The following is a 16,025-nucleotide window of genomic DNA, read 5'->3' on the forward strand; positions in this document are numbered from 1 at the left end:
TTGTGTAACATTTATGTATTTTTAAGTGGTTAATAAAGTGTCTACTGGCTCTAAAATACTGTTTTTCATTTTTAAAAAAACTGATAAGAAATAAAAATGAAAATTTCTGGCACCATTTGAGGTTAAAAACATAAACTTAACAGAGAGAAATAATCAGAATATGTTGATTACTAAACGTGCTAAAATTAAGTGTCTGATTACATAGGAAATAAAAGGAGGAGGAAAAGTGACTAATCGATTGCCCAGGGCTAAAACCGCTTGTTCACAGCTAGTAAACAATGGCTCTAGAGTCAATTTATTCAGTCCTGTTTTTACTTTTATGTTCACACCTAATACATATTCACAAGACTGTTCAGCATGTGCCGGAGGAGTGTCAGCAAGCTATGGTCTGCATCAGAGTTCAAATGAATGTTCACACTGCTCCAAACAATTTGTTCCATCATGGAAACACACAAGGGTTGGTTTACAGCAGACCTACACGTCTCTATGATGCTGACATTCGTCACCAGCTGTTGTAACGCCTGACAGACTCTTCCAGTAATGAGAAGACATGGTAAGGAGTGGGGACTATTTACAATCTCAGCTTTTAATGTCGAGGCAGGTCTGGCCTCACCTTGAATCTCCTTACATGCTCTATTTGGATATAAAACATGATGCAATGAAAGGTATTGAATGTTCATAAGCCAGATCTGCGAAGGTCCGCTGAGAAGCAAAAGTCATTTCATCTTATTAGACCAGAATGAAAATTTCCCAAGTGAATTCACAGGAGTTCTGTTCAATATTCCCACTGTCCAGCGTTTAACAAGCACTGTGGCTCAGCTTCCTTATGGGAGTCTCCTACTAGTCCCAACAAACTGCTGGGAGCATTGCTACCAGAAGCCAAATTTAAGACGAAAATTAAAGATTTGTTTTGTAAAAATGTATCTTAAATATTTTCTGAACTAAAAAAGCACTCTGAGAGCGCGAACCTCCGCCAAGGCCTTAAAGAAGTTCTTGGATCTGGACCACCACCACAATAAAATCAGTTCTTCCTTTTCACATTTCCAAAAACTCCTGAAGATTATATGAAAATCCGTGCATAACTTTTTTGGTTATCTTGAACAGAAACAGACAAACATATAAACGCCAGGTGAAACATGACCTCCTTGGCTGAGGTAATTATTCTGCAGGATACAGAAGAACACAGACTCAACACAATTAAGATACCTTATATTTACATTACAAAAATAAGATTTATGGACTTGTAATCTATCATTAAAAAAAATGTCCTCAACTTCAGATGATTATTGGCTGATCGGAGTATTCTCAGTCTTTACATGCAGTTATTTTCCTCCTCAAACATGAAGGATACACAGTAGTTTATTCTCAATAAATACACCAAAATCTACCCGTTAAGCTGCAAGCAGCTTTTCTCCCACTTTAAGTATGGGTTACTGAAACATTAAAGATTATTTTTCTCCAACATCATGAAAAATACAAAACGAAACGTTGATGCGAAGGCCCAGGGGAGACAACGTTGGGCGATCTCCAGAAGTGAGATGGATTTGACGAATGGTTGGCTTGCCAAAATAGATTTCTTTCTCTAAAGAAGAACAAGAGTATCAGGGTCAGATTCTGCTTTTCACTCCTCCAGGATTTCATCATGAAAGACAACCAGCTCATCCACACAGACTGATATTAATATCAAGTGACTGAAAGCACACCTGAGCAGATGCAATAAGGCGAGTCACGTAGCGAGGCTGAAGAGGAGGCGACTGTGAGCGGCTGAGGTTTAAGATCCTTCTTTTCAGATGGCAGAACTCTTTGAAATCACAGGCATGTGTTTGGAGCTTTGAGAGCCGATTCCTGGCCCAGCAGCTACGACACCGCTACAACAGCAGCAGCAGAGAATCTGCCAGAGCCTCCTACCAGCACTGCAGTGCACATCAGCTGCAGAGGCAGAGAAGTTATAAACCTTTGCATTCATTCCTGAAAACAAATTAGCACTGAAGCAATAGTTAGCTGCTAATCTGATGGAATAAACTGACTCAAGTATGATTCGAGTATGATGGTGCGGGGGGGAAGGTAAAATCCTCAAAGTTATGATCATTTATAAAAAAAAAATTTCAGTTTAACAGTTTAAGACCTTTTTCACTCTAAGCGTGAAATGTAAACCTACTGGTGAGTCCCTAGGTTCATCCTCTGGATGTCAGTCTGTCTGTCTGCACAAGTGCTATAGAGTATCCAAAGATTTTTAAATTAGGTTTAAATGCTTGTTCTGCTGTTTCATTGCCAAACAGACCAGCAGTTTCACCATCAGAGCTATAAAGCAGACATGACAAATAATGGGGAATATATGCAGGGTTTAGAATCTAAATAAATATAGCACTTAGAAATTAGCTGATTGCACCACTTTGCACAAAATAGAAGGGCTGTGACGATACGCTTTTGTCCCGATTTAATTAGATTCTGATTTTTTTGGGTGCCGATTCGATTTAAATTGCGATTCTCGCAATTCTTCAATTTGGCAGATTTTTGTAGATTAAAAACAAAAAAACAGTATAGAACTTAATTTTTTGTTGATTTCAATGAGGAAAAAACAACACAGTTGCCAGACCATCATTCTGCTGCTATAATGACCAAGACGACAAGTGAAAAGATTTATGAAAACAATAAAAAAGAATGACCAAAAAAAATTATAATGGATTATTTTTGTTTATTTGAAAAAAAAATTTTTAAACTGTGAAGCAAAAAGTCCCAGTATCCGATTTTTCGATTCGATTTCCGATGTAGTTTATGCATCTATAGAATAAACGGCCTATTTGATATAAATCCCCGACAACACCATCACTGCAAAGACAAGATTTTTACTTATATGGTTAAGGTGGTTAACAGACATGTGCTCCATGCATCACAAAGCTGAAATCACCTACTGGAGTAAGATGTAAACAAAGAAAAAAACTAAATTACCATATGTTAATGCATATCTCATTACTTGTATGTATCACATAGCAGCTGCATGTAAGTTGGGAGGCAGGCAATGTGGGTGCATCAACTTTCAAACTGTGTGTGCAAGCTTAAATCATTAACTCTCTGCACACTGTCAGTCCTTCTGGAAGAAAATCCCTTTCTGGAAAGAAGCAAGGTTGTAGGTGTCTACTATACCCAAAGCAGCCTGGTATGACAAGTCACTGCAGAGGAAAAGCTGATGCCAGAGTTTGAGGAGGAGTTTGGACTGCACACAGACAAGCCCCAAGAGGATGGTCAGGAACTCAACAAGCCATCAGTTATTGCAGTTAGCTTTCCTGCCATATGGACACAGCAGGAGAGGTCTAGTGACAAACAACAAAGGAATATCTGGAGGTGGCAGGACAAAAATAGAAATAAACAGTGATTTAAGAGCTGCTTCTCATATTCAGCATTAATTTTATTTTAATGTTTCAACATGCTTAAAGGAGCAGCATCACACTGGACAAAAACTCTTCCTCCAAAACAAAAAAAAAAAAAAACAAAAACAAAAACACACCAGCAAATTAATCAATTCTGGATGTTTGTTAGCTTTGCTTTTAGTCTAGATGTCGTCTACCAAATAAACATGTTCCGCTGAAAAAAAGAATTACCTGGTGCTGACTCCCAGAGAGCATCTCATGCACACTGGTGTCTCTCATATACAGGCTAATGAGAACAGAGGATAAATGCAATGGGGCGGGGTGCAGTCTAGTACTTGGCTGAAGTTAACTGAGAGATCTGACAGCTCCCAGAGTCCTTACTGGCCGTGCTTTGACTAATTAGGCTAATATGAAGATGTGGCTGTGTGCCTCGAACAGAATGAACTAATAAAAGACCTGCAAAAATATTCATGTATTCAATCTGCAAACACTCCTAAAAATCAATGAAAGGGACCCTTCAAGTTTGATGTTGCTTTCTGTGTGACTGGCTAATCCTTTTTTGCAAAATGATGCAAAGGTACAGTTGTGAAAGGTCACAGCAGGATGCCTCTGTGCCTTTAGCTTTGTTTTATCACATGCTAACTTCAGCTAATGTCACTAAATTATGAGAAATATTCAGCTTGATAGGCTTTCAAAAAAGAGTGAAACTCTGAAACATAACTGTTCAGAGATGTATATAATGGACGGTTTTGTAGTTTTTAAAAAAGCATCTACATGCACTGATAAGGTCACCACATGTACAACAGAGACTGGTTAATTATTAAACAAGCTAGGCAGCAAAGCAAATTCAAAGCAAGCTATTAAATGTATTTTGGAACTAACCTTCGTCTACGTTGGGTGGAGTGTATGAATCATGTTCAGCATGGCTGTAATAAACAGACATTTTACTTCAATAAATAAGATGTATATTCCCAGAGGAGGATTCACGCACAAGCCTCTTCATTAGTCCATCTTGTTAGCACCAGGTTAACAACTGCTTTAATTAATTTTTTTTTTATTTATATATAATCACATGATAGCATCACACAATTGCTGCAGATTTGATCCATGATGAGAACCTCCTGTTCAACCACATCCCATAGGTGCTTTAATGGATTGAGATGCACTGACTGGAGGCCACTGGAGTACCGTGAAGTCACCGTCCAGAGACCAGTTAAGAATATCCGAGCTTTGTGACATGATGCATTATCCTGATGGAAGTATACATCAGAATATGCTACACTGTGGTCATAAAGCATGGACATGGTCAGCGACTATACTCGGATAGGCCAAGGAGTATGAATGATGCTCAGTTGGTACTAAGAGGCATGAAATGTGCCAAGAAAACCTCCCTATTCCACTGCCAGTGTCCTCAAGCATTGGTACAAGGCAGGATGGATCCATCTTTTTATGTTCACACTAAATTTTGACACCACTACCACGCAGAATCTGAATTTGAGGTAACTGTTTTAAACTGTTACTTCAGTCATGTCTGCAAAATATGGGCTATTTTTATTCTTCAGAAGAGTCAACGCCTGAATACTTCCATGAGCCACGTAATAAATGTGTTCTGTGACATTTTCATTTGGACCCAATGTGCCACAATTGCTCCAATAAAAACAGCAAAAAAAAAAAAAGAAAAAAAAAACATTAAACAAAGAGAAAAACTTTTTTTGTGTGTAAAACTGAGGGACCTTAAGGTTTGTAGCAAGTCTAACTGCTCAGAAAGTCTGGATAGCTAAAGGATGCTAGCAGCTCTGGTCACAAATTTTACGCTTAGATTTCTGGGTCATTTCACTCAGTTAAGGAATTTTCACAAGAATAAAGGATGCTCCACTTCAGCCACCGTGTTTCACAAAAAATGTCATGAGAAGATGTGACCTTGAACTCAAAAATACCTTTTTACCAACTCCTGAAATAGTGCTGGAAACAAACAAACAACAAAAAAAAATCACTTGCTTAGCTGCTGTCGGTGACGTCTTAATACAATGGAGATCATCCACTTTGCCACAAAAAAAAAAGAAAGAAAGAAAGAAAAAGAGACATTTTACAAGTCGAGTAGTAATCTGTAAGTCATCAGGAAAAATTACTAGGATAGGAAACTATCCGTAACAGAAGAGACGAGGACAGGACAGAGCCGTGAATTTGTTCAAGTTACTAATGACGCGCATCAGTGCTCCTCTGACGGACACACAATGAGGCAAGTAGAAAAAGACGAAAACACAACATCACACACGGAAATAAAACTCAAACACCACGCTTCAGCGTGACGGAGAGCTTCCCTGTTATTCTGTTGACTCGGGTCGGTCAGTCTTCGGCAACGCTACAGTGAATCAATGACGAAGTGAGACACACCATGAGAATTTCCAGGAATTAGCAGCAGATTCCACAGAGGAGGCGGGCGTTGATGCAACACCAACAGCACTTAAGAGAAGAGACACTACAGAAAGTACTTCTTCTCTCTATTTTTCTTTTTGTTCAAGTTGTGATATGAAAGCTCAAGGAGGTTCAAATAAATCTTTTCTATGGATGTACCAAGCCGAAGCTTTGAGACTCCAGAGTAGATTAAAAAAAAAAAGAGAGAGAGAGAATTAAATAAATAATTAAATAATGGTCGTACATTACAGGTTGTCTTCAATCTGTGAAGGAAAGTACTCTGTGAAAGTGTTTACTCCTCTCCTACAAATTACTTATTCAAAATAGCTCTTTAAGTCTGATGTAGAGTGAAAAAAGAAGGCAAGTAAATTCTAACCTAATGCTTTTGCTAAATGCCTCTCAAAAATCCCACTAACGCCTTACTGTGCTAGGATGAGGCCAGACAGCCGCACACTGCCATTTTTATCACGTTTGATCTGAATGCCTGGAAATCCATCTTAGGGGGAATCCCTCACTCTCTCACACTCACAGATATTGAACCATGAATCTCTCTGCAGCACTTCAACATCGGGTTATCTCACATCAAACAGGGTCTTTTTCTATCATAGAAAGGCTATTTATATTAATTGCATGCAGCTCAAAAGAGATGCAGCAATCAAAAACCCAATTGACACGACGGCTGAAAATAAAAGTGAAGCTGCAGGGCTGCAACCAGCATGAGCGAGATCTGGCCGGAGCCTGTTTATTCTCTCAGGCCTGAGCAGACCCGTGTTTGACATGATACGACGGCGCGTTTGTCAGGCCTAAAGTGTTTGGGATGTCTATTAAGATCACTAATGTACTTACAGCATTGGACACACACACGCATGCAGTTTCAATTTCTTTCTCCTCTTCAGCCTGGTGCAAATGATTTCCCAAAGGGGCTGAAGGACCAGCAAGCTGTTGACATGTCCTCTTTTTTTTTTTTTTTTTTTGGTTATTATGAGAGCTGTGGCTCTGTAATGGTTACCAAAGGCCATGTTAAGATACAGGTTCAAAGCAGGCAGCTAAAAAAAAGGAGAAAAGGAAAAGAAAGAAACTCAATACCATAAGCAGTGTTTGGCAGTGTGTGCCTTTATTTTTTGTTCTCCTTTGCAAGGAACTGACAAAACCACAGTTCTGAAGCAAGATTTCAGCAATGTTGCACATGCTCAGAAGGGCAAAATAAAAACCAGCCACTTGCTGCTGGTTTGTGCAGATTGAAAAAAAATGTTAATCTTCCTGTTAGTCCTCATACAAACCCTGTCATGCCATGTCTCTCAGCCCCATTTCTGGCATTTAATGCCCATAAAGCTGCTAGTGAAACATTAAATGCGCCCAAAAGAGGGAAGTTGAGCAGCTCAGCAGCAACACTCACAAACACGTCAGCAATGTTGTTGCTGCACAGCCTCCGGCCAATTCAGCTGAACTCATTTTACATATTGACCCGAGGGGACTGAAGCCATCACACTGCCAACCTGGTTTCCTCAATGCTCAGCAAACAACCCATTCTGTTGGCTGAGGTGAACGATAGGCATTTCAGTTATGTGCTGCATTGACATTTCACTCTGAAATCACCCTTCATGGGATGTGACAAGGAACAAGGGACAGTAAAAGGAGAATTAAGGTGTTCAAAGCATGTTGAAAAAAAAAAAAAGACCAAAAGAAACACCACAGGACAAGAAGCTTGCTCAATGAAAGAAATGTTACAGTTTTATGGCTTTTAAGCAGAGGCAGAGTTGCTCCAAGCAGCATGAGATCAATTCTCAAAACAGACTTTACTACAGTAAGTGTACACCACAGAATGGCTGTCTAGAGGCCACTAGACATGTTTATTAGAGCTGCTTGTTGACAGGCATCTTGATATGTTGTCAGATCCTTAAAAAAGTGGCAGAAATCTGATATTAATATGTGACTAGAAAGGATCAGAGGCCAGTTTTTAATATAATGTCCCAAACACAACAGCTGGATTGTTCAAAATGCTTTGTAATGGGGATAAAGCAACATCCCTTCATCGCAGGTGGATGACACAGATCAGTGACACGCCACGTATTTCCTTGCACTCTCCAGCTCCACGGTGCACAGTGGATAAAATCCGGTGCAACAAACCGCAGAAGCATCCAATCTCCCAGTGAAGCGATTCACAAAACATCAGTAAAACACGACCAGGGGAGCACGTGCATGAGATTCATCTGCATTGCACAAGGACACATTCATCTTTACTTCCCTACCAACGCGTTAACACTGAACATAAACACACCAGGATGATATTGAAAGTTTCACTTACCCGAACGTGGTCCGGAGCGGGTCTTCGAGCCCCTTTCAGCGTCTCCCTCAGGAGGATCCGGAGGGATGTCCCGTCTGGATGCGCGGTGTCCGTTCAATTTCTCTCTCTTCACGGCAGACTGTTCAGTCGTGCGGTGCCGTAGCCGGGCGGACACACACACACTCCTGTGTTAGGTGTGTGGCAGGATCAGCTGCTGACCTGAGATACGTCCCATGTTTCACACCCTCGCTTCCGGAAAACATGGACAGAGCCGCTTACACTCTCCCTCACTGTGTGTGTGTGTGTGTGTGTGTGTGTGTGAAGCCGTGGAGTGTACGTACACAAAGCCTGGTAGCTGCTGCGACCACCGCAATGAGCCCACGGAAGCGGCTGGAGGGATGACCACGACCACTTTGACACACTCTGACTGCTTTGTCGTTACGTCGACAGCGCGCGGACCCCAATAACTTTTATTATTCGACAGGGAATGAACCCACGGGTCCTAAAACCCGCACTGTTTGTTTGCGCGGCGTAATCGCCATCCTTTAATTCCTGCGAGGTGTAATGTTCATCCTGAATGAATGACTCAGTTTCTTTATTGAAGCGTTGCACGTGGCCGGAATTTTATAATAGGCTTTATAACTGCACGTGCGGTTCCATATGTGGAGTCTTTTGTGTTGCGCCTCCGTGGAGAAACTGAACAGCGTATTTGGTGCAAATAGCGCCTCTACTGGGGACATTTAGGTGTGGCTTTTCCAAATGACAAATTCATGGGGAAGTCTAATTTACATTTGTGCTCATATGTATTCATCCCCTTTCATTAAAGAAAAGGCCGAATTTACAACAGTCACTTAAATAACTGGAGACTTAAAAAAAAAAAGGAACAATAACTAAAAATTTGCAAAAATATAATTTAGTAATATAAGACACTGTTTTTTCATTTAATTGAGTTGAAGAAAGAAAGAAAAAGAAAAACAAACAAATTGGTCCAAACAAATTAGAGCACTTTTCTGTTGAACAGTGGGACAAAATACCTGTCAACAGGTGCAGTAGTCTGACTGAGAGGAACAGAAAACACCTGACTGTAGAGGAAACATTAAAGGATTGTTCAACAAAATATTAGTTCTTGAGTGATGTAATATCTAATAAATTATCTTATTTGTATGCTTTTTAAAAAAAAAAAAAAAAAAAAAAAATTCTATTGAACAAATAATGGAATGAATTAGCTGTGTAAGCCCTGAAAATCCAACACATGAGCAAGCTTAAAGCACTCCAAGCAAAGCAGAAGGGAACCAAAGTAAAACTTTTAAAGGAAAATTAACTTTGCTTTTGATATGAAAAATGTGAAAATCAGGATATTATCACACAAGGTGATGTACTTTGAGTAAACTGTTTGGAGAAGTGTTGTTAATATATCAACCACTCCATTAGCAAACAATATGGGACAAGTTAGCAAACATTACTGTCACCACTTGTTTAGAAATGTAAAGGAGTAACAGTATTGACTTTATAAGGAATCCCACAAATGATAATGCAAACATTCACTATGTGAATGCAATTTTATCTCCATCCTCCTACAACTTTATTTAACTGAACTACTACTACTAAAAACAAAGCATTTTTAAAACTTAGAGAAGATGTCTAGTTGCCCAGTTAACTACTCAGCATAAATAGGTTAGGTGAGAAAAGAGCCAGATATTGATAAACTCAATCTTGAGAGGATTTAATGTCAATAATTTTGTCAATAAATCAACTTTTGTGCTTGTATTCAGAGAGGGATAGCAGTTCAACAAATATTCCCTCATTTGCTGTTTTGATGGCAGTGGGGAGGAGGTGTTTCCACATCCCACGCAAGAAAGTCCCTAACTGTTGCTGTCAACTTCATTAACCCATAAAAACCCTGCGTGACATATATGACATACAGTTTCTGAGACATTTGGCATCACTTTATGGTACAAACTTTGCTCAAAATCCTGTGGAACACTATATGATTCTCATCTTTTGCCTTAATGGACACCAGAAAGCAGATATACGCTATATAAAAAAAAACATTAGCATACCACATGGGCATAAATGGTAAATGACCCTTAAAAGTGTTGGTACTTTTGTCATATATATTTTGTTAAATGGACAAATGAAGACCTCTTTTTAAAACATCGGACTTATCTGATCATTTTTTCATGGGTTGGGTCTTTATGGGTTAAACAGGCTTTTCTGTAAAAGTCAGATAATATGTATAATAGTCAGATGGATGTTTAATATTTTAATTAATTATAAGTTGTCATTACTCGTGACTTTGTAATTATTTAAGCAAAAATGTTTGAGGATGTGTAAATGTCTCAGTGCAATCTCCAGGGCTGATATGGAAGAGTAGAAGCTAAAGAAGAGGGTGGGGATGTTACAAGGTAATCTTCTACTGTTTGACACTGTGCAGGCTCCAGTAAAGTCACACATACAGGAGATTGGATTTATACAGAATCCTCACTGCCGTCTCACTGCTTGGTTAAGGCTTTCTTTCATGTAAGATTACAGAGGTCAGTACAAGCCCTGCTTTGCATTAGCTTGTTTATTAAGCCATTCAGGACTTGTGAGTTTGTGAATTGCAACTCAGATTTAATATAATATCCTTTAAGATAAGATGGATACACACATACGTATCCATAATTCTGCAAGGTGAAACATTCAGTTGATGGGACAATGAATGGCACACATTTTTTTTTAATGGAATGGGACTTCAGAAACGACACTTTTAATGGAAATTACCTGGTAAATTTTAAAAAGAAGGAAGTCGATGTGTGGAATATCTGGCGTTTTTTGGTTATTTGTGAACAATGGTAAAAATAAATACTGTTCTTGACAATAAACATGAAAGGAAATCCTCCATGATGCACTATTATTAATCAGTGGGTACCCCTCAAGATCAGAAAATATTAGTTTCTTTGGTATGTTTTATGACACAAAGAATACATATCACCTTACTGGACTGGTTTACTCAACATTTGATACATGTGAACTGTTTGACAGCAGCTATGGATCACAGAGAGAAAACACGATAATGCTTCACTGTGATAACTCAGGACAGATTAAAATCTACAAATAGTTTTAAAAGTCCACATGGGTGACACGTCAGTGTAGATTTCAGTAGAACATACTGGCTTTCATTGTCATGATTTTGCCTCTGAATAAGATGGCACTGCAATGCTCCCTCACGTCCAAAACAAATTATCTTCCTTTCTTTCCAAGAATCACCATCTCCCGTCTGAATACCCTGGTTCCATGTTAATTGAGCTTGCATCATGGAGAAATTTTATTATTTTCCCTCATGTCATTGGGAATATGAATATTCTGACTTACTTATCATGTACCTGCTGTGTGTACAAACTGAACACTGCAGTAAAAATCCAGTTATAAAATCGACACTTCAGTCTAAATGAAACCAAACGAAACCTAACAAAAAACTGAAAAACACGGAAAGGAAAACGTGCAAATTCAGGGAAATTAGCAATCCAACTATGGTCATATTGTTGTTGGCTATCAATAAATGTGAAAGGAGAATCATAACAGTGACACATTGCTGGAACGGACAGGTTCTAGTGGTTCTAGCTCTATCAATTATGATAAACTAATCATTTTACCATTCATTTTGTCAACAGTCTAAGACAAATTTAGACAAAAAACACCATTGTTTAACAAAGAGAAGAAATTAAGACAAGTGATTGTGGCTTTTTGACATAATAAATAGGTTAAACCACCATTATTATCTTAACAGTTCAAGCAAGAATGCAATTTCAGCCTCTGTAAGCTCTATAGACATCTACTATTTGCATAAGTTAAACAGATTCTTTTCAAAGTAATCCTTCGGAACAAAGTGACCATTATGTAATGAGTATTCAATCTCTGGCAAACTGGCTGAATAGTTTCACATACAGGGTAGTTTAGCAGGCTATTTGTGTTTTTTTTTTTTTTTAAATGTAAAATCTTTTTTTTTTTTTTTTTGAGCAAGGGTGTGGTGGTTCCCCAAGGCCCAGTGCTAAGGCCACTTCTCTTCTTACCGTCATCCACTCAGACAAAACCCAGCAGCATCTGTCATTCCTGATATGAGTCAGTGTCAGCACAGATCTTGGCTTGTCTCTCTGATATGTCCACAAAAAGACATATCAGTTGATGCCAACATCAACTAATCATATTTAAGACCAAACCACTGGTCAGCCCAGTCAATCATTCTATCCAACAGGAAGCAAAAGGCATTTTCAGTCCAAAATTATCATACGTAGACGCCCAATGTTGGCATGAGCAGCAAAATGCATCCAGTTATGGAAGCATACCTCTGCACCTTCAAGACTCTTGTGAAGTTTTCTTCCCAAAACATCTCCCCTTTAAACACTAACAGTTAAACATATCTCAGTCTCACAACTTCAAAAATGATGATATAGTGTTATTCCGACAATTAAGCTGCAGTGAAGTAAATCTGAGGGAGTAAAAAGTTTGCATCCTTTTGAACTGTATGTCGATGTCCTTTATATGCAATGTTCCAAATGCCTTTCACTGACAGGTTTCAATGAGCCCTGGTAAGCCTCACCATATTTCCCCTGATATCCCAGATGTGTGTGTTCAGTACATAAGTTAGAATGGCTCTTTGATCCCCTGCTTGTGGGATTGTCCCGCAATTCAGTTGCTGCAGACTTGTCAACTGCTGAAAATCCTGTTCGACCACATCCCAAAGCTGGTCTGTTGGATTGAGATATTTGTGACTGTGGAGGCCATTTGAGAAGAGTGATCTTATTTTCATGTTCAAGAAAGCAGTTGAAGATGATTTGCGCTATGTGACGTGGTGCATAGAAGTAGCCATCAGAAGATGGTACAGAGTGGTCTTAAAGGAATGGACATGGTCAGCAGCAATACTGAGGGAGGCTGTATTAATTAAATGATGTTCATTGGTACTAAGGGACACAAAGTCTGCAAAGATAATATAGCCTACATTAATACCCCACCAGGAGCTTGAATTATTGATACAAGGTAGGATTGATCTACGCTTTAATGTTCACATTCTGACTGATAGTCTTAAAGTTACAGCAGACATGAAAACTTTTCATTTTCCAAAATTTTTCCAACCTTCTATTGTCCAGTTCTGGTGAGCGTGTGAATTTTCTCTTCAGTTTTCTGTTCTCAGCTGACAGAAGTGTTACCTGGCGTGATCTACTGCTTTAGCCCACCTGCTTTAAGACTGGACATGTTGGATGTTCAGACAGGGTTTTCTGCATTACCCTGGTTGTGGCTAGTTTGAGTTGCTTTTGCTTTTCAGATATCTTAACCCTTAATCAGGCACTCACTGAAATACTGGTGCATAGCTGTGATAATTGACGTGAAAGTTGTGTCATATTTGACCCCAACGGAGCGTAGACAAGTTGAACAGAGAGGTCCTCAGACTGACCCCTGATTGACTCCATGAATCCTGACCTCTTGTTCAGATTCATAGCTGTCAATCGTAACAAAATAACTCCAGCCATCTAAATTCCTTCCTGTTAAAGGGGAGTTTTTTTCCTTCCCACTGTCGCCGCGTGCATGCTCAGGATGGGAGATTGGATCGAAGTCATGACTCGATGCAATCAGTTGGTTTCTACTATAGGACATGTATGAATTGGCTTGAAATTATATGTATGTTGATTCGTGTATGTAATGTGCCCTGTGACAACATTGTTGTGAATTGGCGCTATACAAATAAAGTTGAATTAAATTAAATAGGACCTGAACAACACCCATGTTCAAAGACACTCAAATCCCATTTTGTCCTCTTTCTGATGCTCATTTTGAACTTTAACAAATGCCTAAATGCATTGAGTTGCTGTCATTGACTTGTAAACTGTTTGTGTTTACAAGGAGTTGAACCTGATAAAATGGCTGGTGAGTGAACACGATGTAAATTTAGTCAAACTTTAATAAAAAGTTTTGTTTAAAACAAAAAACATAGATGCTTTTGAGGCCAATATATAAATCGGCTATTATTTTCCCACTGGTGTTTAGCTACCCAGGTGTAGTCACTGTACAGTATTTTTGACCACTTTCAGCTGGAACACTGAATTATTAGGATGACATAATCTGTAGCCTCAGAGACCATTTCCTTTCCCTGGTGCAGACATGGTGGAAGTTCAGTGAAAGTTCATTTGCTTCCTTGACAACAGCGTCGACCTCACAGCACAACTCAGGCTGACATGACGAGATAAACAGCAGAGTGTCTTCCCTCACAGCAAAATTACCCCAAAATGTTCAGTCCTCTCCATCTCTCTGTGTCTTAAGGCAGTTTTTAGTTGCATGTCCTCTCAGAGTGTCCCGCGAGTTGAGCAGATTTTCTTTCCATGAGTCATGGCAAAAAGGAGCAGAATCCCATCCTTGTATGAGCATGGGAGACCAGCCACATGGGAGGCGAGTTCTACGTAGGCATTCTGCATTACCAGATTATTATCAAAGATCTGCATTCCTTCTTGTGTCAAAGCTTCCTCTGTGTTATTTTTTTCTTTTTCAAAGGTACACAGCTCACAAACATTTGGTGCCGTCGTCAGTCTCAGAAAAACAAGGAAATGTGTGAGTCATCCAGACATAACAGGGTGGACATAAAAGTCCTCACACAGACAAAATGTTGGACACATTCCCAGTAAATAAATACACATTAATTCAATCTTTTGTCAACCATCTCCTTTTAGTCTTTGTTTTTTTGTTTTCAAAGGAGTCTCTCGGGGTTGTGTTATTTAACTTTCACTGAGTTCAGCCAAGTTCCTATTATTCTGTATCTAATTGGATACCTGACTTTGATTGACATAACGGATTTGTTCATTTTAGTCCTTTTCATCAAGGAAAATAAGGGAAAATTACTCACTAACTGATGAAAAGTCCTCATCACACTGTGCTTGCATGCTGTTTGATAGCAGGAAACCAGCAGTAGTTTAACAAAAGTTACCAGGAAATTGATCACAATTAATGTGTGATTTTTCAAGATGCTGCTGCTGTGACTTCAGCTCAGTCAGAGGACACCTTGCAGGCATTAGCTCATGTTGTTATGAAATTAACAAAACAAAAGCACAGTCTTCCCCAGCTTACACACCTTCGGTACTAACCCAGAAAGTGGGTGGCCCTTCCCTTTGCATCTAGTTTACTCAGCTGCTGTTCTTGTGCAGTTTGTTTGTATGCTTTTAGTCTGGACAGAGTTCCTGCTGACTTCCCCGATCTATCATCCCTACAAGGCTCAGTGTGGAAAAAACAGCCTAATATGAGACATCTTCTACTCTCCCTGCAGCTGTTGGAACTCTTCTTCTTCCCAGAAATGTTCTCCCTGGAGGGGGCGTGATTGTGTGTCAGCCCCCCATGTGAGTTCTGAGGAAACTTAGCACTGTACCAACAGCTTTGTGGTTGCTGATAATTAGTCAAGTGTATATGCATGTGATAGTTTATCATACCGTTTGTATTGCCATTATGAGATATTGCTGGGTTTCCAATTTAGTTAAGCTGCTTGAAAAAGATGACAAACACAATACAAAAGTACTTTGAGAATTAGTTTCTTCCCATGAGCAAAATGAGGAGGGAATATGGTGTAATATCGCCCTCTGCTGGTCTAAAGTAATGACAGCAGTACAGTGATTTTATAATAAACAGGATCCAATTTCTCTTGATTCATATGTATATGAAAGCCAACACAGTTTTACTATAATCAAATAGTGTTTTCTTTTAAGTATTTCATGATCTATTGGGCATTGTGTGGAGCAGAACACAGTTATGGTTTTGTCTTAATTTACTGTATGTGGAAACACATCCAGAAATGGTGATCACTGCGCTGAGAAGAATTGCTGAAAGACACCCATTTTTTACGGCAAAAGTTTTCAGAAGTATCACAGACTGCGACTAGTCAAGGTGCGTGTGTGTATATCTATCTATCTATCTGTCTATATATGGCAAATGCCTACCTGGAA

This window comes from Telmatherina bonti (assembly GCF_933228915.1).
Source record: "Telmatherina bonti genome assembly, chromosome: 10".
NCBI lineage: Eukaryota > Metazoa > Chordata > Actinopteri > Atheriniformes > Telmatherinidae > Telmatherina > Telmatherina bonti.